Source organism: Ambystoma mexicanum, chromosome 2p, assembly GCF_040938575.1.
Source record: "Ambystoma mexicanum isolate Mex_15411 chromosome 2p, UKY_AmexF1_1, whole genome shotgun sequence".
NCBI lineage: Eukaryota > Metazoa > Chordata > Amphibia > Caudata > Ambystomatidae > Ambystoma > Ambystoma mexicanum.
The window spans coordinates 799,115,692-799,142,369 of record NC_090923.1 but is presented as its reverse complement, the minus strand read 5'-3'; the positions used below and the strand labels follow the sequence as shown (position 1 = coordinate 799,142,369).

The 26,678-nt window shown below is 50.2% G+C and overlaps 1 protein-coding gene across 1 annotated transcript in view; it reads right to left on the bottom strand.

The window, feature by feature from the left end:
• DPF1 (double PHD fingers 1) overlaps positions 1-26,678 on the bottom strand; it is a 989,286-nt gene that overhangs the window by 901,137 nt on the left and 61,471 nt on the right. The window lies entirely within an intron of this gene.

Genomic DNA, 26,678 nt, shown 5'->3' with positions numbered 1-26,678 from the left:
CATTGGTTGTTGGCTTTGGTGTGCCTGGCCAGCACATCGGGTGGGTTGTGAGTGGCTTTGCGTAAGTGCACACGTTGTGTGCACGCCCTGGTGATATGAGTCGGTGTGAGTGGGTTGTGTAGGTGTGAGTGGAGGTGTGTTCTGTAGTGTTCTGTGTGTGTTGTGCTAATGCAAAGGCGGAGATGTGTTGAGTAGCGCTTTGCTGTGTGTGTTCTTCTAATGCAAAGGGGGGAGAAGGGTTTGTGTATGGCTTGCCTGGGGGAGAAGGAATGTTGTGATGTCATGTGTAGTATTGATGCCTGAATGTTGGAATGTATGGGTGAAGGTTCTAGCCTGGTCAGTTGGTTAGTCCTCTGCCTGGGTGATGGGCCGCCAGTGTTATTGTCCTATATCTATCTTATATGTAACCTATGTAACTTCTTGTAATGGTACCTAAGAAGCATGTAATAAACCTTACAAGAAATCCTAAGAAGTCTGGAGGCTGCATCATGTCACTGCATTATGTCCGACTTCTCCTTTTCTTCACCACTTGCAACTTTCTCACGTGGTTCTCTCTGCAGTCGCTGCCTGCTCGTCTCCAAAATATGTTGTATCTGTAGTCATCACACAGACTCATAAGATAACATTTTTTTCTTAAAATCTTGAATACAACGACTGCACTCCTACTCCACCATTACTCCCTCTCAACCGTCCTCCAACTTTTTGAAACCTTGGAGCTCACACTCCGAACTCCACAGTACAAGACGTGTCACACCAGGGTTCTGGTGGACACATAGATGATTCATTTAAGTTAAATGCTTCTGTGTGCAGTGGCAGACCTGGCATTTCCAGTAATGAAATATTGCATCTGTTCCCCTTCAGAAATTCCTCTAAAGTCAATGTTTTGTTCCAACATCTGTAAATTATACTATAAAATGCAATTTTCACTGAGTAATTAAAATATGTTCTTGGGGTGAGAGCCATCCAGTAAGCTCCCTCACTGGGAGGTCTCAGACTCTAATTTGTGTTGTCTTTTCCTGCCATGCATGCTTCAACATTCACCATCCACCATTGAGCAGGACCGCTGCACCATCAAAATAGAGACTGAGTAGAGGCTGAGCCATGACAGCCGCAGGGCACGGCACCACTATTCTCTGTCATTCTTATTGGGCCGACCATAACCCAGCACACAGAACTGGCCGCCAACTGTGATGCATGTCAACCCCAACACACACTGCCAGACTCAACCAGAGGGACAGCTTCAATGCCTGAGCTGCGACAGTAGTCTGAAGTGGCTGCAGGCAAGCCAAAAGCAAGAAGGCACGTTCCGTGTATACTACACTGTTCAGTAGAATGAGATCCTCACAAAGATGCACCAGTCTAAGACAGTTTCAATAACAACGAATCAACACTATTCATGCTTTCAATTACCACAGCTGCTTAGATCTCCAGTTAGTGCAATTAGTCTCACGGAATCTAAAGCGGCAATCATGGCAGATGGGCGCTTATTCATGGCAGTTCCGACTGTAATTTTGCAGAATACGCCGGTCTACAGTTTTCCCTCGTTTGCCAACCACTGTTGTTTGACCAGATCACATCTGATAGGCATCCATCCTTGTGGCTGGGGAGCCGCACTTACCTAAGTTTCTGCGGCTTCTAAAAACAAGTCATCTTCTGCACGGGCTGATGGTCCACTAGACACTGTGCAATGGTTGGGTCATTTTGCTCACACTGCAGAGGCTCTCGCGCACACTCAGAGCTGCCAAGTAGCAGCTGCACCATGTCACGTGCGAAACATTTAGCGTACCTTGTTTTCGCTGTGACAAAGAACACTTTGCACGGGGGCTCTTTGTAGGCCCATGGGTGCCAAAGGGTGAGCAAAACTACATGCACTTGAATTTCACGTGCTATTGGCTGGAAATTCTAAGGCGGCTAAAGTTGTCACACTTGACATGGGTCCACCTGTCAGCTACATGAATTTAGTCTGTGAATATAGCGGCAGTGCACTGGACTAAAGTCCTTGTCATGATGGACTTTTCCCCTCACTGCCAGTCAGTGACCATCAGAGTCACTCAGAAGGGTCTATGCATTATTGCCCCGTGTTTAATGCTACAGGCGTTTAATGCCATTGTCAGCATTGTAATGGCCCCCCGACCCCGTTTAGGGGTGAACGAGAATGCCACAAGCTGCCAGCAGTATTCCATCGCCAGTGCAAAATCACATAATATGGCTCAGAAGTAGAGGAAGGACAATGGCTTCTCTGTTGGGAATGCCAACGATGGTGACAGTTATGAATGTTGTTTTGTGACGACACAGCTTTCAAAGACACTATGTCAGGCATGAACGTCCAGCCCTGGTTTCTGCGTCGTACGTATTCTGGTCGATGCAGTTATGCCCGAACTGCTATGAATGCAGATCTGCAACTGCCAGAATGGGAGGAGGCCCAGCTCCCGGTTTAACGCGCGCTTCCCACCTGCCATGCGGTATCTTCAGAACTCTGGTGAATGGAGCCCTGTTGGCGTGTCTGCGTAACAGCTCAGCACACAGAGTTACTAATCGGAAAAGTTCTAACTGCACCCTGAAGAAAGCTCAAAGCAGACGTCACTCAATTGGAGACTTTAACAGGGTGACCTTCTGCAAGAGTGTGCCAATCAGGAATCTGGTAACACATAACGGATTGGCTCCCTTGATTACTGTGTGCCAGAGTGAGAGCGTGAGAGAGTGACTGGGCGGAGTACAGTGTTGGGTTGATTGACAGGTGAGGCATGAGTTGCTGTCATAAGAGAGACAGTGAAGACGTAGGGGCCTGAGGAGTAAGCCAAGCGGCCAGGTAAGAATGATACAAGACTATCCCTTGATTAGCGACCCTCTTAAGGGTTTCCATCAGGGGCCCCCCCTCATTTTGCGGCAGGGACAGCCAACCATGACTTTTAATTAGAATGTACTGAATGTTATAGGTCAGCGACCTATAGAGTGACAGTCTGATTCTAGCACGGGTGACAAGAAGTCCCGGTTTTGCCAGGACTGCCACGGAATTGGGGCCTGTAGCTCTCGTCCTAGAGTTTTTTAATTTAAAAACACTCGAAAGGGATATGTGTTGTAATGTGCACGGGCTCGTGCAGGGACACTCGTGGAATGTTATGATTGTTCGGGAGAGAACATTCCACGGTGGCCGTTGGCTGGAGGTGGCAGAGAGCAGGCTTGTGGGGTCGCGTAAATAAATACTTGTAACATACTTACATGTGTACGGAGGATTTACATCAGTGGCGACGAGGATTTTACGTGACCCCGTTCCACGTGTGCATCGGCCGGTTGTTGGGTGCTGCTGCCTGCCGTCCTAGCATTGCAGCTGACGACGTGGATTAAGGTCGGAATTCGTTGGAGCCGCCGGCCGCCTACCCCTGTGCCGTTAGGGGCGGAAGTGGCCACAGGCGGGCTCCGTTGGGGGCGTGTGGTTCCCAGTGGCGATTGGCGGCCAGGAGCTCACCAGGGGCATCAAGCCGATTCGGGAGGCGGCTACGGACCCTCCTGTGTCCCGAAGGGGAAGAAGCCGGGGCAGCAGGGCCACATCATTGCGCTGGCAAGTTGCAAACAAGCATCGCTGTTGGGGATCCGGTTGGTGTCCCGCAGGAGGAGCACTTGTTGTACGGAGGGCTGTATCCCGGTGTTGTGTTCGGCGCAAGAGACTGTATGTCGGCTGACAGCTCCGCCCCCGGCAGCGCATGCGCAACGCGCAGATCACTGCTGCCTGCTTGAGGGAGGAAGGAGGGGCTGCGGTGGCGCTGCGCGGCGTATATTAAAGATCAGCTGAATGCGGTACGTTGTACGGAGGACTGTATGTCGGCTGACAGCTCCGCCCCCGGCAGCGCATGCGCAACGCGCAGATCAGCTCAGCTGCCTGCTTGAGGGAGGAAGGAGGGGCTGCGGTGGCGCTGCGCGGCGTATATTAAGGATCAGCTGATTTCTGTTGTTCAGGAGCTTCGTACAAACGCTGCACACGGGCACCTGGAGCTTGAGTTCTTCTACGTGCCATCAGACAGGATATTGGTGGTAAGGTCGGGCATATGACTGCTGTGGAGCACTGGACATACGGTTTGGGCTGTGATCTGGAAGTGGAATTTAAATCTCTGGGTTGTGACTCACCCGGTGCATTTTGACGGTTGTACTGCAATTACGTGTGGGTGCACGTGCACAAGGTGCCACTGACGGATCATCTCAAGGGAACAAGAGGTCTGGAGGTTCTCACTAGGGCGGGGGAAAGATTCTTGTTGGGGGTTTAAGGAACAAGGATTTCCGTCAGCAATGTTACATACGGCTGCAAGGCCTCCGCCAGCTTTTCTGCCAAATCCTGGAGAGCCTGTTGCTCCTTGGGAGCAGTGGGTGGATGCCTTCAAAGTATATTTGAGGGCTGCTGGCGGGGCAAAGTTCAACGATGATGAAAAGGAGGCTGCACTGCTGAATTGTATTGGGACTGAGGGCTTGAGAGTTTTTCGGCACTTGCCAGGGGAAAACGTAATGGTTCAAGGGGGAGGTGAGGGAGAAATGGTTATTAGTGCATATGAGACAGCTTTGAAGAAGTTACAAATGCGTTTTGGTAAAAGAGTTAACGTGGTATTAGAGCGGTATAAGTTTTTCTCTAGGGCACAAGGCTCTACGGAAAGCATAGATACTTATGTTACGGCACTACGTGCACTCATGGCTACATGTGGGTTTCCTGGCAATGGTGAGGAACACATAAGGGATCAGGTTATGATGAAGACATCTAATCAGAAAATCAGAGAAAGGTTATGGATAGAGAGTGATCCTTCACTTGAGAAGGTGTTGGAGATTGCAAGAGCAATTGAAGCTTCTAAGACCAGTGTACAAATGCTTACTGAGAGGGATGTGAATAGGGAGATGGTGCATGCTGTGGTAGCAAAGAACAAGAAAGGTTTGGATAGGGCTGGGGTGCAAGGGACTAGAGCACCTAAGAGTAAGGAGGGGTGCAAGAATTGTGGCTGGTCAAGTCACACGGCTGAGTCTAAATCTTGTCCTGCCTGCAATGTTGAATGCAGGAAGTGTAAGCGTTTGGGCCATTTTGCACGCATGTGTAAGGGGCAGTTGGTTGCTAGTGTGGCATTAGAAGACTCTACCATGTTGTTAGAAGGGACATCAGGAGGGGGATCTAATCAAAGCGTCATATTACATGTGGAGGGAAGTGGGCGGAAGGGTCCATGGGTGTCGGTGTTGGTAGATCAGCACCCTGTGGATATGCTGGTGGATTCGGGGTCACCTTATACACTGGTGGCCCCGGAAGTGTATCAAGAAATGTTGGGTAAAGATATTTCTACTTTATTGGCTACAGATATCAAACCATGTGCATATGGGCAGAGTCCCATCAACCTACTGGGCTACAATTGGTCGAATTCTTCTTTCAAAGGGAGGCAGACCTTGGGTAAGTTGTATGTGGCTTCAAAGGGCACAAGTGTGTTGGGTTGGGATGAGCAGGCTGCACTTAAAATACAGATTCACCCGGGTGAGAAGGAACCGGTTCTCAGTGTCACGGAGGGAGCAGGACAGAATGATAAAATGGTTACTTCTACGGTGCTTATGAGTGAATTTCCTGAGGTGTTTTCGGACACTCTGGGTAGGCTCAGAGGTTTTACACATCGCATTGTTTTGAAGAAGGGTGCGGTTCCCAAAGTACATAAAGTGAGGGGAGTGCCAGTAGCGGCGAGGGAGGCATTCAAGGAGGAATTGGCCAAATTGCAGTCAGCAGGGATAATTGAGCCCATTGAGTCCTCAGAGTGGTTGTTTCCCGTGGTTTTGGTTAAAAAGGGGGATGGGAGCATCAGAATGTGTGTAGATCTCCGGGAGCTGAATTCAAGCATATGGGTGGATCGGCACCCATTGCCGAATATTAATGAGTTGTTGTTGACATTAGGAGATGCCAAGTATTTTTCAACTTTTGATCTGTCAACAGCGTACCATCAAATCGACCTGCATGTTGACTCTAGACCACTTACTTCGTTTGTGACTCCGTTTGGGGCATACAGATTCTGTCGCATGCCATTTGGCCTTGCTTCGGCTTCGGCAGTCTTCCAGAGGTTGATGCAACAGATGTTGGGTGGGGTGGTGGGAGTCAGTTATTTTCAAGATGACATTCTTATCTGGGGCAGTAGCAGGGAGGAACATGATGCCAGGGTAAGGAGGGTCATGCAGATTCTTAAGGACAAAGGTCTGACTGTAAAGTTAATCAAGTGTCAGGTAGGTGTGGAAGAGGTCACATATTTGGGACATGTATTGAGCTCACGAGGTGTGAGTCCCAAAAGGGAGTTGGTGCAGGTGTTGAGGGATACACCAGCTCCGGTCAATAAGGATCAGCTAAGGGCTTTTTTGGGCCTTGCGGAGTACTATGTTAAGTTTATACCCAATTATGCGGAAAAAACAGTGGCCATGAGAGCGCTTATGAGGAAGTGTGTAAAATTTGCATGGTCTCAGGAGTGTGCAGTGGAATTTGGGTTGGTGAAGAAGGATGTAGAAAATGCTCCTTGCCTGAAATCGTTTGACCCGAAAAATAAAACGGCCCTGACTGTGGATGCAAGTGAAGTGGGTTTGGGGGCAGTGCTGGAGCAGTGGATAAGTGGTGAATGGATGCCAGTGGCTTTTGCCTCAAGGACGTTGAGAGATGTTGAAACTAGATACTCGGTAATTGAGAGAGAGACTTTGGCAGTGTTATGGGCTTCAAAACACTTTAGGACGTTTTTGTGGGGCATTCCTTATATTGTCAGAACAGACCATAAACCGTTGGTGCAAGTGTTTTCTACCAAGGGAGTGATGGCAGTATCCCCGAGGATTGCGAAATGGTCAGTACAACTACAGGATTACAATTTTTCATTGCAGTATTTTCCGGGGAAGTTGAATGTTGTGGCAGACTGTTTGTCCCGTTTGCCTATGGTGGAAGAGGGTGATCAGACGATTTTAAGGAAAGATGAAGACTGGCAGGATAGTCAGGTTGCTTATGTGACGTCTGCGGTGGAGAAATCGTTGTGGGATCAGGAGTCTGAGGCCGATCTTGAGTTAAAGTGGATTAAGGAAGGTCTAGTGAAAGGGTGGCACACGGTAAAGGACAGGCCTGAAGGGAAAGGTTATGCCCAAGTTTTACATGAATTAGCCGAGGGTCCATGGGGTGTGTCTAGGGGAAGTAGGTTGATACCCCCTGTGAGTTTGAGAGGGAGAATAGTCACGTTAGCACATGTTGGTCATTTGGGTCGATCTTTGACTAAGAGGAGACTCAGGGAGGAGTACTGGTGGCCGGCTATGGACAAGGATGTCGAACAGGTGGTGAAAGACTGTCAGGCATGCTCTGTTAGCGATAAAAGCAAGGTACTCCATACACAGCCTATACATCCTGTAGAGGTTCCAGAACAAGTGTGGTCGAAATTGGCGTTAGATATCATGGGTCCGTTTGAGTGTTTAGAGCCTGAGTGCAGATATATGTTGGTGTTGGTGGACTATACATCCAGGTGGATTGAGGTGGCGGCGTGTTCTTGCGTCACAACTGATTCTGTCATGGATTTCTTGAGGAAAATTTTTGATCGTGAGGGATTACCTGCAACATTAGTCACAGATAATGGGGTGCAGTTCACTTCCAGAGCGATGAGAGAGTTTTTGGAACGACATGCTATTTCCCATTTTAGAACAGCTTTGTACAATCCTTCTGCAAATGGATTAGTGGAGAGGGCCAATGGTACTATTAAGTCAGCTATACAGTTAGCTTTGGCTAATGGTTTGGATTGGCAGGAAGTGGTGACACAATATCTGGCTGCATATCGCAGAACGCCAGCCACAAGTACGGGTAGATCTCCATTTGAGCTTATGAGGGGCAGGAAAGCAGGTACCATGTTGAGAACCCTGGCGATGGGTGGTGGTGGGCCATGTGATATGGATTTAGAAGCTATTCATCGCAGTATTTTGGCGCGACAGGAGGCCATGGGGTCTTCACAAAGGTGTAGAAAGGAATTGAATGTTGAGCTTGGGGATGAGGTGTACATACGAAATCCCAGGATGGTTCATAAAGGTCACAGCAAGTTTTTGCCTTCAAGGAGAGTTGTTAGGGTTGGAAAAGGCCATGTGAGATTGGAGGATGGTTCTGTTTGGAGCAAAAAACGGGTGGTGGTGGATGGTTGCAAACGTGGGGAAAGGGCAGGTGTGGAGTCTGATGGGGAGTGTCACGGAACTGGGCTGGATTATGATCCTGTGAGTTCACAAGGCATCAGCCTTGAACAGGAAGAGGCTGTTCCACTTCCACGTTCTGGGGGTGCCGAAAGGAATGTGGAGGGTCAAAATGTTTCTGATCAACAACCTGATGTAGGACAAGAAGGGGGTCGTCTTGCCAGGAGGTGTGGCCCCCCTATAAGGTTTAGAGATTATATTTGTTAAACATGAAATGTACATGTTATGGCACAATGCATCTTTGTGGTCAATATTGCTTTATCCATGAATGCAATTGGTGTTAATGATGAGATATATATATAGTTATGTTCATGTTTCCATGTTCAAAATGTTCGCGATGTATATTAACAGGATATTAACAAATTGTGTTATGCAAGGGAAGAGGATATGTTGTAATGTGCACGGGCTCGTGCAGGGACACTCGTGGAATGTTATGATTGTTCGGGAGAGAACATTCCACGGTGGCCGTTGGCTGGAGGTGGCAGAGAGCAGGCTTGTGGGGTCGCGTAAATAAATACTTGTAACATACTTACATGTGTACGGAGGATTTACATCAATATGTCAACTTAACCGGTAACAATAATAAATTAATTAAACAGCATAACACTTTTTTAATTTTGCCATCACAGTATGAGCTCGAACCCCAAAACTTTCAGGTACCAGCCACCCGCTGTAACTGTTTGTGCCACAGAGACCGTTTGGGAAACCATTAGACAACATGGCCTGTAACCTCAAACACAGCAAAAGCTCCTTTTTTATTAACATGCTTACATCCAGTCAAAACTGCACCATTTATATGTGCTGGAAATACTATGGGATTGGGGGTCAGGCTGAGGGAGGGGGCAAATTGGGGAGAGGCTGGGAGAAGGGACTAATACTTCTTTTACGTTGTTGGCCGTCCCACTTTTTCATCTTGAACATCTGGCCAGCCTAGATTCTAGGGGATGTTGAGCCTCTAGTAGTGTGGGGGTCTGTGGAAAGCTCAGAAGAGTAGAGTAAAAGATAATGCCATGACTGACGTTTAAAAAGAGACAAAGTTAGAGAAATCATTTACAAACAGATGAGGCCATTTTGAGCCCTGTGGGCTAGGCTGACATGCAGTGCAGTGCAGCGCCACTTCTGGTCTTAACCCACAATAGAAGATTATAAAATCAGTCCCTAGCAGGAAGGTCTCTGACTGTCAATGAGTAACTCTCCAACCAGCCTTAACAGCGCCCCCACCCGGCGGCCCCCAACAGTGCCAGGGCAAGATGAAAAGTTACAATGTGGGGGGAAAGGCAGATGGTGTGATTTCAGGGCACTGGGTTGACTTTAGGGAATGAATCAGGGAAGCACGTCCCTTTTTAGGATCATAGATTGCAGGATTATTTGTTTACGTTAAGGTGGTAAAAATCAACTTTTTTACTATTCATAAACTGCAGGAAACTGCTAACTGTGAATGAAGGGCGATTTTAAAGTTAGTTGAAATGGGCATGTTCAAACCATTTCAAGCAAACCTCAAACCTGCCAAACTTTAAGGCCCCTGGCCATGCTGAACTCCTAGAACTTATAAGGACGCTGGAAGTAAACCCGCCTGAGCTGGTTCTACAGCTGAAAGGGAAAACAAGGGCGAATAGGTCAGAGGTTCTCACACACATGAAGCAGGATCAGTTCCAAGGGGCATTATTTGGCTTTAAGTGTAACTATTGGCAAACATGAACTTTTCATGTGCATTTTTTTTAAAAACATGTTTACAAAATCAAGACTCCAAAAACGTACATGAAGGGTTACTGTCTTCTTGGCCTTGCTATGCCCTGTGCCGCCGGGCTGCTGGCAAGATAGGCCCACAGGATTAGTGCGCTCTGGTGCTCTGTGGGTGATCAGCAGGTCACAGGTTGGAATCGTGGCAAGGCCAATTCAGGCCTTTTATCGTTCTGAGGTCGGTGAAAGAGCAGCAACTTCGGGTTGGGGGATAATTCTATGTAAAGGTTCTACGTACAGTACTGTGGTGATAGCGCTATATGAATAACACACCATTATCGCTACTAGGAACAGCACCTACATGCAATTAGCCTTCAAATTGACACAGTTAATTTTGCAAAGTTTTTGCTAAAACCCTGATAGGTTCAAAAAGAGAAACTCTCTGAAAGGAAAATAGTTTTTGACAAAAAAGCCCCATCTCTAAGAAGATTTGAGCTGCGCGCTGCACAGTACGGTATCCAGTTAAATTGTCGAATGCATATTTTTGAATGCCATTTTGTCGAAAACAAATTTGTCGAAAAAAAATTCCAAATGTGTTTTTTTTATTTTGTTTTTTTCGGTTTAGTTAGTAAAAAAAAGTGTAAATAAAAAAACAGGGGGTTGGGAGAGGAACCCCCACAAATAAAAAAATAAAATTAAAAAAAAAATTCTAAACATTTTTTCCCAGCATATTTGTGTCGAGAAAAAGGCATTCGAAAATGTGACATTCGATAAAGTCACTATAAGCCGCACAGCACATGTCTTTTTAGTGCATGAACTAGCATGGGAGCACCTAAGACGATGAGGCTACACTGGTGCTAGCCCATGACACCTAACACTGAGCCAAGAAACAACTCCTTGGGTGGTTTCAGCAGCACAGGCCAGAAATGGAATTTATTGGCTGAAAAACAAAAGCTGTTTGCCAACTGTGCGTGCTCTTTTCATCGACTCTGGAAGGGTGAAAAGCTGGGTCCTCCCTCCCTGCATTCGAACCTGTGATCTATGTGTTGCTAACAAAAGCACACAACAGGTCTGTTTACCAACTAAGCCAAGTCACTGGGCTATTGGGGGCCGCAGAGTGCCCCCAAACACTCCTTTGTGATCCTCACACCACCTGGAATCGCTCCAGCTATGTCAGAAAAGAGCGGGTATATTTATAGGGAACACGGTCACCCCAGTGGGGCCCCAGGGGGGCCGCTTGGTGCTGATAACATATTTCTATTGCAACAAATCTCAATTGTACTGATTTTATTGGCCTGAGAAGGATGAAGGGCTGAGTGGACCTGGCGGCACTCACAGCTGTGAAGAGGAGGCCAAACAAGGGAGTGCATGTGTCCACTTTCAATGGCTCTTGAACCCATCAAACATCCTGGAACTTTTTAGAAGAATGCTTGAGAGGTCACGACCCTGCCTTGGGTAAGATCACCCATGGCTAGGTTTTTTTTTTTTTACCTAACATTCATTTGGAACATCAATCCCACTCCCACCCAAAAAAAGGCTAAGTGTATGAAAATCAAACAATTCGAGAACTTAGATGTGACAAGAGTAGTTGAGAACGTGATGATGGAAATGCCATCCATTGGCCCCTTTACTGGTTAAATGGACCTATGGATGGTTCATATTTTAGTTACAAGCTGCAAATGGCGCTCATTGCTCAGAAGTCGCTCCCAGTGCAGAAAAGGCTGGAAACCATGTTATAAACGGAGATTACTGGACAGGCGGTCCCAGGGTGATATATCGGAATTATGAGAAATGACATACAAACGTAGAGACCCTGAGACAATTACAGAGAGCATGCAAACTCTTTAGACATCTTCTTCCTGTGCCATATCCATTCCCCCAGGGGTCTGGGACCAGAGCTGCTGCTTCATGGGGATATGGACGTTTGAGTCTTAACCCATATCCATTCCCCTCAGGAGTCTGGGGCCAGTGCTGCTGCTTCAGGGGGGATATGGACTCTTGAATCTTAGCCCATGTCCATTCCCTCGGGGGTCTGGGGGCAGTGCTGCTGCTTCAGGGGGGATATGGACTCTTAAGTCTTGGCCCATATCCATTCCACTCAGCGGTCTGGGGCTAGAGCTCATGCTTCAGGGGGGATATGGACTCTTGAGTCTTGGCCCATATCCATTCGCCCAGGGATCTGGGGCTAGAGCTGTTGCTTCAGGAGGGATATGGGCTCTTCAGTCTTAGCCCATATCCATTCCCCTCAGGGGTCTGGGGCCAGAGCTGCTGCTTCAGGGGGGATATGGATTTTTGAGTCTTAACCCATATCCATTCCCCTCAGGAGTCTGGGGCCAAAGCTGCTGCTTCAGGGGGGATATGGACTCTTGAATCTTAGCCCATGTCCATTCCCTCGGGGGTCTGGGGCCAGTGCTGCTGCTTCAGGGGGGATATGGACTCTTGAGTCTTGGCCCATATCCATTCCACTCAGGGGTCTGGGGCCAGAGCTGCTGCTTCAGGGGGGATATGGACTCTTGAATCTTAGCCCATGTCCATTCCCTCGGGGGTCTGGGGCCAGTGCTGCTGCTTCAGGGGGGATATGGACTCTTGAGTCTTGGCCCATATCCATTCGCCCAGGGATCTGAGGCTAGAGCTGCTGCTTCAGGAGGGATATGGACTCTTCAGTCTTAGCCAATATCCATTCCACTCAGGGGTCTGGGGCCAGTGCTGCTGCTTCAGGGGGGATATGGACTCTTGAGTCTTGGCCCATATCCATTCGCCCAGGGATCTGGGGCTAGAGCTGCTGCTTCAGGAGGGATATGGACTCTTCAGTCTTAGCCCATATCCATTCCCCTCAGGGGTCTGGGGCCAGAGCTGCTGCTTCAGGGGGGATATGGACTCTTGAGTCTTAGCCCATATTCATTTCCCCAGGGGTCTGGGGCCAGTGCTGCTGCTTCAGGGGGGATGTGGACTCTTGAGTCTTAGACCATATTCATTCCCCCAGGGGTCTGGGGCCAGAGCTGCTGCTTCAGGGGGGATATGGACTCTTGTGTCTTAGCCCATATCCATTCCCCTCAGGTGTCTCGGGCCAGAGCTGCTGCTTCAGGGGGATATGGACTCTTGTGTCTTAGCCCATATCCATTCCCCCAGGGGTCTGGGGCCAGAGGTGCTGCTTCAAGGGGGATATGCTCTCTTAAGTATTAGCCCATATTCATTCCCCCAGGGGTCTGGGGCCAGAGCTGCTGCTTCAGGGGGGATATGGACTCTTGTGTCTTGGCCCACATCCATTCCCCCTGGGGTCTGGGGCCAGAGTTGCTGCTTCAGGGGGGATATGGACTCTTGTGTTTTGGCCCATATCCACTCCCCCAGGGGTTTGGGGCCAGAGCTGCTGCTTCGGAGGGACATGGACTCTTGTGTCTTGGCCCATATCCACTCCCCCAGGGGTATGAGGCCAGAGCTTCTGCTTCGGGGGGACATGGACTCTTGTGTCTTAGCCCATATCCATTCCCCTCAGGGGTCTGGGGCTAGAGCTGCTGCTTCAGGGGGGATATGGACTCTTGTGTCTTGGCCCACATCCATTCCCCCAGGGGTCTGGGGCCAGAGTTGCTGCTTCAGGGGGGATATGGACTCTTGTGTCTTGGCCCATATCCACTCCCCCATGGGTCTGGGGCCAGAGTTGCTGCTTCAGGGGGGATATGGACTCTTGTGTCTTGGCCCATATCCACTCCCCCATGGGTCTGGGGCCAGAGCTGCTGCTTCGGAGGGACATGGACTCTTGTGTCTCGGCCCATATCCATTCCCCTCAGGGGTCTGGGGCTAGAGCTCATGCTTCAGGGGGGATATGGACTCTTGAGTCTTGGCCCATATCCATTCGCCCAGGGATCTGGGGCTAGAGCTGCTGCTTCAGGAGGGATATGGGCTCTTCAGTCTTAGCCCATATCCATTCCCCTCAGGGGTCTGGGGCCAGAGCTGCTGCTTCAGGGGGGATATGGATTTTTGAGTCTTAACCCATATCCATTCCCCTCAGGAGTCTGGGGCCAAAGCTGCTGCTTCAGGGGGGATATGGACTCTTGAATCTTAGCCCATGTCCATTCCCTCGGGGGTCTGGGGCCAGTGCTGCTGCTTCAGGGGGGATATGGACTCTTGAGTCTTGGCCCATATCCATTCCACTCAGGGGTCTGGGGCCAGAGCTGCTGCTTCAGGGGGGATATGGACTCTTGAATCTTAGCCCATGTCCATTCCCTCGGGGGTCTGGGGCCAGTGCTGCTGCTTCAGGGGGGATATGGACTCTTGAGTCTTGGCCCATATCCATTCGCCCAGGGATCTGGGGCTAGAGCTGCTGCTTCAGGAGGGATATGGACTCTTCAGTCTTAGCCAATATCCATTCCACTCAGGGGTCTGGGGCCAGTGCTGCTGCTTCAGGGGGGATATGGACTCTTGAGTCTTGGCCCATATCCATTCGCCCAGGGATCTCTGGCTAGAGCTGCTGCTTCAGGAGGGATATGGACTCTTGAATCTTAGCCCATGTCCATTCCCCCGGGGGTCTGGGGCCAGTGCTGCTGCTTCAGGAGGGATATGGACTCTTGAGTCTTGGCCCATATCCATTCCACTCAGGGGTCTGGGGCCAGAGCTGCTGCTTCAGGGGGGATATGGACTCTTGAATCTTAGCCCATGTCCATTCCCTCGGGGGTCTGGGGCCAGTGCTGCTGCTTCAGGGGGGATATGGACTCTTGAGTCTTGGCCCATATCCATTCGCCCAGGGATCTGGGGCTAGAGCTGCTGCTTCAGGAGGGATATGGACTCTTCAGTCTTAGCCAATATCCATTCCACTCAGGGGTCTGGGGCCAGTGCTGCTGCTTCAGGGGGGATATGGACTCTTGAGTCTTGGCCCATATCCATTCGCCCAGGGATCTGGGGCTAGAGCTGCTGCTTCAGGAGGGATATGGACTCTTCAGTCTTAGCCCATATCCATTCCCCTCAGGGGTCTGGGGCCAGAGCTGCTGCTTCAGGGGGGATATGGACTCTTGAGTCTTAGCCCATATTCATTTCCCCAGGGGTCTGGGGCCAGTGCTGCTGCTTCAGGGGGGATGTGGACTCTTGAGTCTTAGACCATATTCATTCCCCCAGGGGTCTGGGGCCAGAGCTGCTGCTTCAGGGGGGATATGGACTCTTGTGTCTTAGCCCATATCCATTCCCCTCAGGTGTCTCGGGCCAGAGCTGCTGCTTCAGGGGGATATGGACTCTTGTGTCTTAGCCCATATCCATTCCCCCAGGGGTCTGGGGCCAGAGGTGCTGCTTCAAGGGGGATATGGACTCTTAAGTATTAGCCCATATTCATTCCCCCAGGGGTCTGGGGCCAGAGCTGCTGCTTCAGGGGGGATATGGACTCTTGTGTCTTGGCCCACATCCATTCCCCCTGGGGTCTGGGGCCAGAGTTGCTGCTTCAGGGGGGATATGGACTCTTGTGTCTTAGCCCATATCCATTCCCCTCAGGTGTCTCAGGCCAGAGCTGCTGCTTCAGGGGGGATATGGACTCTTGTGTCTTAGCCCATATCTATTCCCCCAGGGGTCTGGGGCCAGAGGTGCTGCTTCAAGGGGAATATGGACTCTTGAGTCTTAGCCCATATCCATTCCCCTGAGGGGTCTAGGGCCAGAACTGCTGCTTCAGGGGGAATATGGACTCTTGTGTTTTAGCCCATATCCATGCCCCTCAGGGGTCTGGGGCTAGAGCTGCTGCTTCAGGGGGGATATGGACTCTTGTGTCTTGGCCCACATCCATTCCCCCAGGGGTCTGGGGCCAGAGTTGCTGCTTCAGGGGGGATATGGACTCTTGTGTCTTGGCCCATATCCACTCCCCCATGGGTCTGGGGCCAGAGTTGCTGCTTCAGGGGGGATATGGACTCTTGTGTCTTGGCCCATATCCACTCCCCCATGGGTCTGGGGCCAGAGCTGCTGCTTCGGAGGGACATGGACTCTTGTGTCTCGGCCCATATCCATTCCCCTCAGGGGTCTGGGGCCAGAGCTGCTGCTTCAGGGGGGATATGGATTTTTGAGTCTTAACCCATATCCATTCCCCTCAGGAGTCTGGGGCCAAAGCTGCTGCTTAAGGGGGGATAAGGACTCTTGAATTTTAGCCCATGTCCATTCCCTCGGGGGTCTGGGGCCAGTGCTGCTGCTTCAGGGGGGATATGGACTCTTGAGTCTTGGCCCATATCCATTCCACTCAGGGGTCTGGGGCCAGAGCTGCTGCTTCAGGGGGGATATGGACTCTTGAATCTTAGCCCATGTCCATTCCCTCGGGGGTCTGGGGCCAGTGCTGCTGCTTCAGGGGGGATATCGACTCTTGAGTCTTGGCCCATATCCATTCGCCCAGGGATCTGGGGCTAGAGCTGCTGCTTCAGGAGGGATATGGACTCTTCAGTCTTAGCCCATATCAATTCCACTCAGGGGTCTGGGGCCAGTGCTGCTGCTTCAGGGGGGATATGGACTCTTGAGTCTTGGCCCATATCCATTCGCCCAGGGATCTGGGGCTAGAGCTGCTGCTTCAGGAGGGATATGGACTCTTCAGTCTTAGCCCATATCCATTCCCCTCAGGGGTCTGGGGCCAGAGCTGCTGCTTCAGGGGGGATATGGAGTCTTGAGTCTTAGCCCATATTCATTTCCCCAGGGGTCTGGGGCCAGTGCTGCTGCTTCAGGGGGGATGTGGACTCTTGAGTCTTAGCCCATATTCATTCCCCCAGGGGTCTGGGGCCAGAGCTGCTGCTTCAGGGGGGATATGGACTCTTGTGTCTTAGCCCATATCCATTCCCCTCAGGTGTCTCGGGCCAGAGCTGCTGCTTCAGGGGGATATGGACTCTTGTGTCTTAGCCCATATCCATTCCCCCAGGGGTCTGGGGCCAGAGGTGCTGCTTCAAGGGGGATATGGACTCTTGAGTATTAGCCCATATTCATTCCCCCAGGGGTCTGGGGCCAGAGCTTCTGCTTCAGGGGGGATATGGACTCTTGTGTCTTGGCCCACATCCATTCCCCCTGGGGTCTGGGGCCAGAGTTGCTGCTTCAGGGGGGATATGGACTCTTGTGTTTTGGCCCATATCCACTCCCCCAGGGGTTTGGGGCCAGAGCTGCTGCTTCGGAGGGACATGGACTCTTGTGTCTTGGCCCATATCCACTCCCCCAGGGGTATGAGGCCAGAGCTTCTGCTTCGGGGGGACATGGACTCTTGTGTCTTAGCCCATATCCATTCCCCTCAGGTGTCTCAGGCCAGAGCTGCTGCTTCAGGGGGGATATGGACTCTTGTGTCTTAGCCCATATCTATTCCCCCAGGGGTCTGGGGCCAGAGGTGCTGCTTCAAGGGGAATATGGACTCTTGAGTCTTAGCCCATATCCATTCCCCTGAGGGGTCTAGGGCCAGAGCTGCTGCTTCAGGGGGAATATGAACTCTTGTGTCTTAGCCCATATCCATGCCCCTCAGGGGTCTGGGGCCAGAGCTGCTGCTTCAGGGGGGATATGGACTCTTGTGTCTTGGCCCACATCCATTCCCCCAGGGGTCTGGGGCCAGAGTTGCTGCTTCAGGGGGGATATGGACTCTTGTGTCTTGGCCCATATCCACTCCCCCATGGGTCTGGGGCCAGAGCTGCTGCTTCGGAGGGACATGGACTCTTGTTGCTTGGCCCATATCCACTCCCCCAGGGGTCTGAGGCCAGAGCTTCTGCTTCGGAGGAACATGGACTCTTGTGTCTTAGCCCATATCCATTCCCCTCAGGTGTCTCGGGCCAGAGCTGCTGCTTCAGGGGGGATATGGACTCTTGTGTCTTAGCCCATTTCCATTCCCCCAGGGGTCTGGGGCCAGAGGTGCTGCTTCAAGGGGGATATGGACTCTTGATTCTTAGCCCATATCCATTCCCCTGAGGGGTCTAGAGCCAGAGCTGCTGCTTCAGGGGGAATATGGACTCTTGTGTCTTAGCCCATATCCATTCCCCTAAATGGTCTGGGGCCAGAGCTGCTGCTTCGGGGGGATATGGTCTCTTGTGTCTTAGCCCATATCCATTCCCCCAGGGGTCTGGAGTCAGAGCTGCTGCTTCAGGGGGGATATGGACTCTTGTGTCTTAGCCCATAGCCATTCCCCCAGGTGTCTGGGCCCGAGCTACTGCTTCAGGGGGGATATGGACTCTTGTGTCTTAGCCCATATCCACTCCTCAAGGGTCTGGGGCCAGAGCTGCTGCTTCAGGGGGGGCATGGACTCTTGTGTCTTAGCCCAAATCCATTCCTCATGGGTCTGGGGCCAGAGCTGTTGCTTCAGGGGGGATATGGAGTCTTGTGTCTCAGCCCATATTCATTCCTCAGGGGTCTGGGGCCAGAGCTGCTGCTTCAGGGGGGATATGGACTCTTGTGTCTTAACCCATATCCATCCCCCCAGGGGTCTGTGGCCAGAGCTGCTGCATCAGGGGGATATGGACTCTTGCGTCTTAGCCCATTACCATTCTCCCAGGGATCTGGGGCCAGTGCTGCTGCTTCAGGGGGGATATGGACTCTTGAGTCTTAGCCCATATCCATTCCTCAGGGGTCTGGGGCCAGAGCTGCTGCTTCAGGGGGGATATGGACTCTTGTGTCTTAGCCCATATCCATTCCTCAGGGGTCTGGGCCAGAGCTGTTGCTTCAGGGGGGATATGGACTCTTGTGTCTTAGCCCATATCCATTCCTCAGGATTCTGGGCCAGAGCTGTTGCTTCAGGGGGGATATGGACTCTTGTGTCTTAGCCCATATCCATTCCTCAGGATTCTGGGCCAGAGCTGTTGCTTCAGGGGGGATATGGACTCTTGTGTCTTAGCCCATATCCATTCCTCAGGATTCTGGGCCAGAGCTGCTGCTTCGGGGGGATATGGTCTCTTGTGTCTTAGCCCATATCCATTCCCCCAGGTGTCTGGGCCCGAGCTACTGCTTCAGGGGGGATATGGACTCTTGTGTCTTAGCCCATATCCACTCCTCAAGGGTCTGGGGCCAGAGCTGCTGCTTCAGGGGGGGCATGGACTCTTGTGTCTTAGCCCATATTCATTCCTCAGGGGTCTGGGGCCAGAGCTGCTGCTTCAGGGGGGATATGGGCTCTTCAGTCTTAGCCCATATCCATTCCCCCAGGGGTCTGTGGCCAGAGCTGCTGCATCAGGGGGATATGGACTCTTGTGTCTTAGCCCATATCCATTCCCCCAGGTGTCTGGGCCCGAGCTACTGCTTCAGGGGGGATATGGACTCTTGTGTCTTAGCCCATATCCACTCCTCAAGGGTCTGAGGCCAGAGCTGCTGCTTCAGGGGGGGCATGGACTCTTGTGTCTTAGCCCATATTCATTCCTCAGGGGTCTGGGGCCAGAGCTGCTGCTTCAGGGGGGATATGGGCTCTTCAGTCTTAGCCCATATCCATTCCCCCAGGGGTCTGTGGCCAGAGCTGCTGCATCAGGGGGATATGGACTCTTGTGTCTTAGCCCATATCCATTCCTCAGGGGTCTGGGGCCAGAGCTGTTGCTTCAGGGGGGATATTGACTCTTGTGTCTCAGCCCATATCCATTCCTCAGGGTTCTGGGGCCAGAGCTGCTGCTTCAGGGGGGATATGGACTCTTGTGTCTTAACCCATATCCATCCCCCCAGGGGTCTGTGGCCAGAGCTGCTGCATCAGGGGGATATGGACTCTTGTGTCTTAGCCCATTACCATTCTCCCAGGGATCTGGGGCCAGTGCTGCTGCTTCAGGGGGGATATGGACTCTTGAGTCTTAGCCCATATCCATTCCTCAGGGGTCTGGGGCCAGAGCTGCTGCTTCAGGGGGCATATGGACTCTTGTGTCTTAGCCCATATCCATTCCTCAGGGGTCTGGGCCAGAGCTGTTGCTTCAGGGGGGATATGGACTCTTGTGTCTTAGCCCATATCCATTCCTCAGGGGTCTGGGGCCAGAGCTGTTGCTTCAGGGGGGATATGGACTCTTGTGTCTCAGCCCTTGCTGCACAGGGAGTTCGTGTGTCTTAGCCCTTGCTGCACAGGGAGTTCTTGTGTCTCAGCCCTTGTTGCACAGGGAGTTCTTGTGTCTTAGCCCTTGTTGCACAGGGAGTTGGACACTCGTTTTAGTTCTCGATACTTTGCTGTAGGATCCTGCCGTGATGAAGGGAATGCTCCCCGAATCTCGCCGACTAATATTATTTCTTTTTTTTTTAAGCCACTACATATTTGTGTTAATTGACAATAAAGCTTTCTCTGTGTGGGAATTGGAATTGAATGAAGAATGTTGTGTTCAATTTGATTGCTCAAAATACTAATGGTTGATATTCTGATTTGCAACTGACTCTTAGAGCTATGAAAATGTGTGCCACAATATTTTTAAGAATGTTTTTCATCAACGTTGAAACATTGGTAAATGCAATTGTAATCAGTAAAAGGAATACAATGTTGCAGGTCCATTAGAGTGTGTCTCCTGATTAGCACAATTCTTCCTTGATGTTTTAGCACAGGGTTGTCCAACTCCAGACCTCGAGGGCCGGGGTCCTAGCGTGTTTTCAGGATATTCCTCATTCATATTCATGAGGACAAATGTGCATTAATTTAGAGTCATTGCATGCACATTTATCTCATGAATATTAATGAGGGGTATGCTGAAAACCTGACATGGATCTGGCCCCCAAGGACTGGAATTAGACAACCCTGTTATGGCACAATTCGTCCTTGATGTTTTGCTTGCCTCATGTTTCAAGACACTCTGTGAACTTGTTTTGAAGGCTTTAAAATACGGGCTATTGGCTGTCCGAGATACTTGATGTGAAATGGGCGCGTGGGTATATTTGTACAAAGCTCTGGTGATAGGCCAGCACACACACTCAATCCCAGAATGAGCTGTGTTCACTGCCAACCTGTGTTGGTTTCAGCGCCAGCTTTTACGAGCAGCATATTAAGTGTTGCGGTCTCAAAAAGTTGAAACCGCTAGACTCGTATTAAGTGAAACATATCAGCTGAGGTTAATCACCGTACCACTAAGGTTACCGCCCTAGCAGGCCGCAATCTCCGCAGTAATACTGCCAGCGGCATGGCATTACTGCTGGTGGTAAAAACAGCTGATGCCAATTACCAGTCACCGCCGGCGTCATTCATACTTCCCTTTCAAGTAGTGAGACCCGCACGCATGGTTGTGGCACGCATCATTTGAATATATAAAACGGCAGTGTGGGGGGACAGTGGGAGGTCATTTATGTGCGTGCTCTGCCCCACTGAACCCTCATTTATCAATCACTCAAGGAAGGCCACCTGAGTCTGCAGAGGTGTGCACCTCCCCCCAGCACATGACAAGACCGCAGGGATCACTGCTCGTTGCATATGTGCAAGCAACTGGAAACCAAAAATGCAAGCGGCACACACATGCACATAAGCTGAATATCACACCGCGAGGCATCGCCTCCCGTCTCCCTACCCAATGCCGCCGCACAGATTCCAGTTTTATCCATGGTGTGCATGCAATGTAATAAACTATCGAGCAACCTCAATAAAGATTGTCACTTTCACATCTCAGAGTGGGACCTTGGCTCATTGTTTGACAGGGACCTCTTAAGTGGCATAATACTACCTTCTGTTACTCCCAACAACTGTAAGAGTCTGACAAGTAAACATTGTGCGGGAGAACAGACACTGAAATGTGCAGTAGTACATAGATATTAGCTATGGTCATGCAGGCAGGCGGGACCTGCCCCCCTGACAGAGAACGTCAGCCCCTGAAGCAAGATGCAACAGGGGTGTGCACAGATGACCTGATGTCCACAGGGGCACATGTATCCTGGAGGAGATGTTTGGACAAAAGCACTTTGCATGATGGGACTTTAAGTTATACATATGAGCGTAGAAGCATCAGCTTGCAATGTGCTGTTGGACAGAAAGCTAGGATTGAATAAAGGAGATCCAGGTTGAGCTCTGATGGTATGCACATTTTCACAAGATAAAGGAGATCGTGGTTGAGCTCTGAGGGGATGCACATTTTCACAAGATAAAGGAGATCGTGGTTGAGCTCTGAGGGGATGCACATTTTCACTAGAAGGAGATCTTGGCTAAGCTCTGAGGGATGCACATTTTCACTAGAAAAAGGAGATTAAGGTTGATCTCTGAGGGGATGCACATTTTCACTAGATAAAGGAGATCCAGGTTGAGCTCTGAGGGATGCACATTTTCACTAGATAAAGGTGATACTGGTTGAGCTCTGAGGGGATGCATATGTTCATGGGATAAAGGAGATCCGGATTAACATCTGATTCATGGAATTATTTGCGTGAAAAACGCAGATTTGCACCCCCTTCTGCCTGAAAATCCCTGTTTGAAGTATGGGGATTTTCGGGCAGAAAGGTGTGCAAATCTGCGTTTTTCACGCAAATAATTACATGAATCAGGCAGTGAGTTCTGAGGGGATGCACATTTTGACTAGATGAAGGAGATCCAGGTTGAGCTCTGAGAGGATGCACGTTTTCACTAGATAAAGGAGATCTTGGTTGAGCTCTGAGAGATGGACATTTTCAAAAGATAAAGGAGATCCAGGTTGAGCTCTGAGTGTATGCACATTTTCACTAGATAAAGGTGATCCACGTTGAGCTCTGGAGGTATGCACATTTTCACCAGATAAAGGAGATACAGGTTGAGCACTGAGGGGATGCACATTTTCACTAGATAAAGGAGATCCAGGTTCACAATATAACGCAGATCCAGGCTGAGCTCTGAGGGGATGCACGTTTTCACTAGATAAAGGTGATCCACGTTGAGCTCTGGAGGTATGCACATTTTCACTAGATAAAGGAGATACAGGTTGAGCTCTGAGGGGATACACATTTCCACTAGATAAAGGAGATACAGGTTGAGCTCTGAGGGGATACACATTTTCACTAGATAAAGGTGATCCAGGTTCACAAGATAAAGGAGATCCAGGCTGAGTTCTGAGGGGATCCACATGTTCACTGGCAAATGCTCACCTCTTTCATTCAGTAACAGCAAGTAAAACAGTGGGGTGGAAGTTCAATATAAGCCAGTGGGGCACCATGCTACCGAATCTCGTGTTGCCCAAAATGAGAACAACGGTCTCGTTCATGTGTCCTGGACGCCTATTCGCTCTAGTAAATGCAATCTTTTTAGATCCAGCGGATTGGAATGCGCCTACACCTTTTCTTTTCAAAGCTTGTGGAAATAGTGTAATATATGTCACGTGAACCTCCTGATAGAAGTGTGCTCTGAAATGTGTTTCTGTTACATAGGTCGAAAGGATGAAACATTAGATCATTGGAATGCCAGGTGTTACTTGCTAACGTGTACAGTATGGTGCGCTGCCGCGCTGCAGCGCTGTGTAACTATGTTCTGTGCAAGTATGGTGTAGATATTCTACACGTGAGGGTGGTTCATGTGTCAATTATACAAATAATAGAGAAACAAGCTGGCCTTTAATTCTTTAAAAAGTGAAACCCCCAAGTTATCCCCTCCTAACCATACCCTTTGCGTCCCACCCCCCAATGGTGTCAAATATGAAAGTCTTTCCAAGGCACAGAGGATATACAATGACAAAGGCGTCTGGGAAAAGGTCCACGGGGAGGCGACATTTCCCCAAATGTGGACTCCCATGCAAATCAAGCACTTTCCCCAAATATTCTAGGACTAGAGTTAGAATAGAAAATGTTACCCGTCCTAAAATATGTGGGAGACGGCTTTTAGGGGTGCAGGGAAAAAAGTTGTCTACCTGTCTACTTTTTCCAAGGGGACATTTTCACATGGAACTGAATAACACTGACAGTTAAGAGAAGTGTGTTATTTCTGTCTCTGATATTACTTTATGGAAGAGTTTTTATTCCCTTGTGACAAGCCCTAAACAGAGAGGAGGCAACTCTGTCATTGTAAAGCATTTTAAAAAATGTGCCACCCTCCATGCAACCATCCGTACCAGGGAATATGTCCGTCCTTTCTGGCCGATGAAGACCTGTCACTCATAGCTACAGCCATTATACTCGGATGGGTGAAATTGCTAACGAAAAAAACACCAGAGAATAGGGTGACCAGATTTTGAAAATAAAAAACCAGGACAGGCCACTAATAAAGAAGTAGGACCACAGCTTCAGCGGTGAAACTATAGTCCTACTTCTATGTGGGTGGTCTGTCCTGTGTCATGTTGCAGGAACAGAACGCTTATTGGGACCCAGAGGAAGGTATGTGTGAGGGGTGTGAAAATAGAATGAGGAGGCCGCCCGGGGTCCCGATACTATTTTAAGTATATCATCCCGGTTTTTGCCCAGACCGATGGAAAAATCATGATAAAGGGCCAAAAACCGGGATGGTATTCACCCGATCCCCAAATCCTGGAAGAGTGTTTTTAAACTTTAAAAAAGTCTCGGGACCCCGGGACGGAGTCCCAAATACCCGTACAGTCCCGGCAAAACCGGGACGTCTGGTCATCCTACCACAGAAGTACATGGTGGATAGCAGGGTCATTAGCCTTCCACTTCCGCCGTGTTTTTTGGGCCTGCTACAAATGTGTCTGTCGACACAAGTGCTCTGCCGCTGTAATAAGCATGGGATTCTGGTGTGATGTTGGGAAGAACGTGAAGTGAATCACTGTGATTTGGGATAGGGCCAAGAAGCCACGCGCATGGTTTCAGGTAAATGAGCCAACAGGGTTGGTCAGGTGCACGCTAGAGGGTCTTAGGTGTGCGCATTTTGCATGGGAATGAGGGGGGTCAGGTGGAAGCGTAGATCTCTGCTGATCCATCCAGGAAACATAGGCCCTACGAAGCACTGGGAACATCGACCACCCTCCACAATTACAGTGTGCGCCTGATCTCCAGGCGAGTGTGCACAGGCGAGAAATAAAGAGTACACTCCCTACTGCGCATGCGTTGCGTTATGATGCACTGGGAGGGCAGGAGGAGTCGAGAGATGTAGTGATGAGGTGATGGGGGGAGGGGGATACAGGGGGCGGCAATGCCCACCCCGCTGGTCATACTTTCATCTCGGGGACCCAGTCATATCTGCTGGAAGCTGCAGGCCCTGTGCTTCTGTACTGTCTCTGCCCCCAGCCCACCTGTATTGCCCGGGCCTACAGGAGTGCCTGCAGAATGGGCCGGTAACCCTACACACAGGGGCGTTGCTAGGGGGGGCTAAGGGGGCTATAGCCCCTGATCTTTTGGTTGTAGCCCCGGATAGAATCTCAGGAGCTACAGCCAAAAGACTAGCTAGCCCCCAGTCCCAACAGTTCCAACAGCAGCTTAGCCCCGGGTCTTTTCCAGACCTAGCAACTCCCCTGCCTACACATGCCAGCCTCAATAGGCAGAACGTATTGTCAAGACGATCCTCGCATTTGAATCATTTCCCCTCACCCGCCAGGCACTTCCACTAAGGCCTAGAAGTCTGTGACATCCGGAGAGATGGCTGTGCTTCCCGCAGTTCGGAGCCACGCCCACAAGGCCGCTTTCCGAACTTCTGAGACCCTTGTGTGTTATGTCAACGGCCTCAACACCAGCGGCCATGTTTCTCTGATCCGTGTGCAGCCTGTCAAAAGCACGCCAAGCTCTTCTCGCTTCAGAGGGACGCCTGCTACGCCATCAGCCTGGCGAGCCCCACGGTCCACACTTCTAATATTCCTGTACACCGGTCAACAGCCTTGAACCACACTGTCCAGACCGCTTCATCTTCAGGATAAACACCGTTTCCCTGTGGAGGACCCTGACGTTGGCCCTTGCCTTCTAGGCACTCAGCTGTTACCAGCTCTCGAGTTAATTATCCACCAGACTAGGACTTGACTTTGATAATCAACCCGCCCATGGTGCCAAGCAAGGGGTTACATGTGTGCTGCGTTTCGCCCTTGCTCATTTCCCGGCTTGCGGTGCCGCATATGTAGGAACATGAGGACCAGGCCATAGGAAGCTTCCTCGCTCCCCTCCCCCCCTGCCCCATCTCGGTTTTAAAATTCACGCCAATCAACTGCGGTTTAATGAAGCATAAGGCCCGGGCTGACTCGATCTCAGAATATTTTGTATACCGCCGACTACGATCAGATTGCGTCGCCATGGTGAAGGAATAATAAGTACGATATTTTAAAGAAATGAGGCGACGGAGGGGAACACAGGGGAATCGGGAGGCCGGATTGCACAGCTGACTGCTGCTCTACAAGGGCAGGCACAGGGCACAATGGGGACGAACCCCCAGAGCTCGCTCAGCAGGTGCTTGGCTTATGGTGGTGTAACTTCACAATGCCCTTAAAAGGAGGCAACTGTTTATTATAACGCAGAGTCGACGTGGCAACCATTGCTGCGTTCTGCCAGTAGTGACATCTCGAATAGACAACATTGTTTGCTCTATGGAAAATCTCTTATCTTCCTGTGCATGCGAAAAATGGGGTGCCTGGAAACAGGTTAAAGGCACTGTATATAAAAACGGATGTACACATTCCAAAAAGAAAAAAACACTGGCTGCCCTTTATCTCTCTAAGCGCCTTGAAACACATTTTGCTGTATAGGCGCATTATTATTATTATTATTATACGAGTTTTTAATCACCAAAGTGATTTTTACAAGATAGACGTCAAAGCAAATCAAAAACGAGCAAAGAAATCAAAACCTAGAGCAGAGGAGAAGTAAAAGGCAAGAAAAAAGAAGAAACGAAGAATTCATTAGGTTTCAACGCAATAAATCAGAAATTAAAAAGAAGAACGGCAGCACCCTTCGAAAAGTTTATGGGGACTCTAAAATTTCTGCCATGGGCTCTGTTACTTTGACTTTAAAGATTAGATCCAAAATTCTGGTAGCTGCTATCGTCCATGAAGGTCTGAGGCCCCCTATTAATC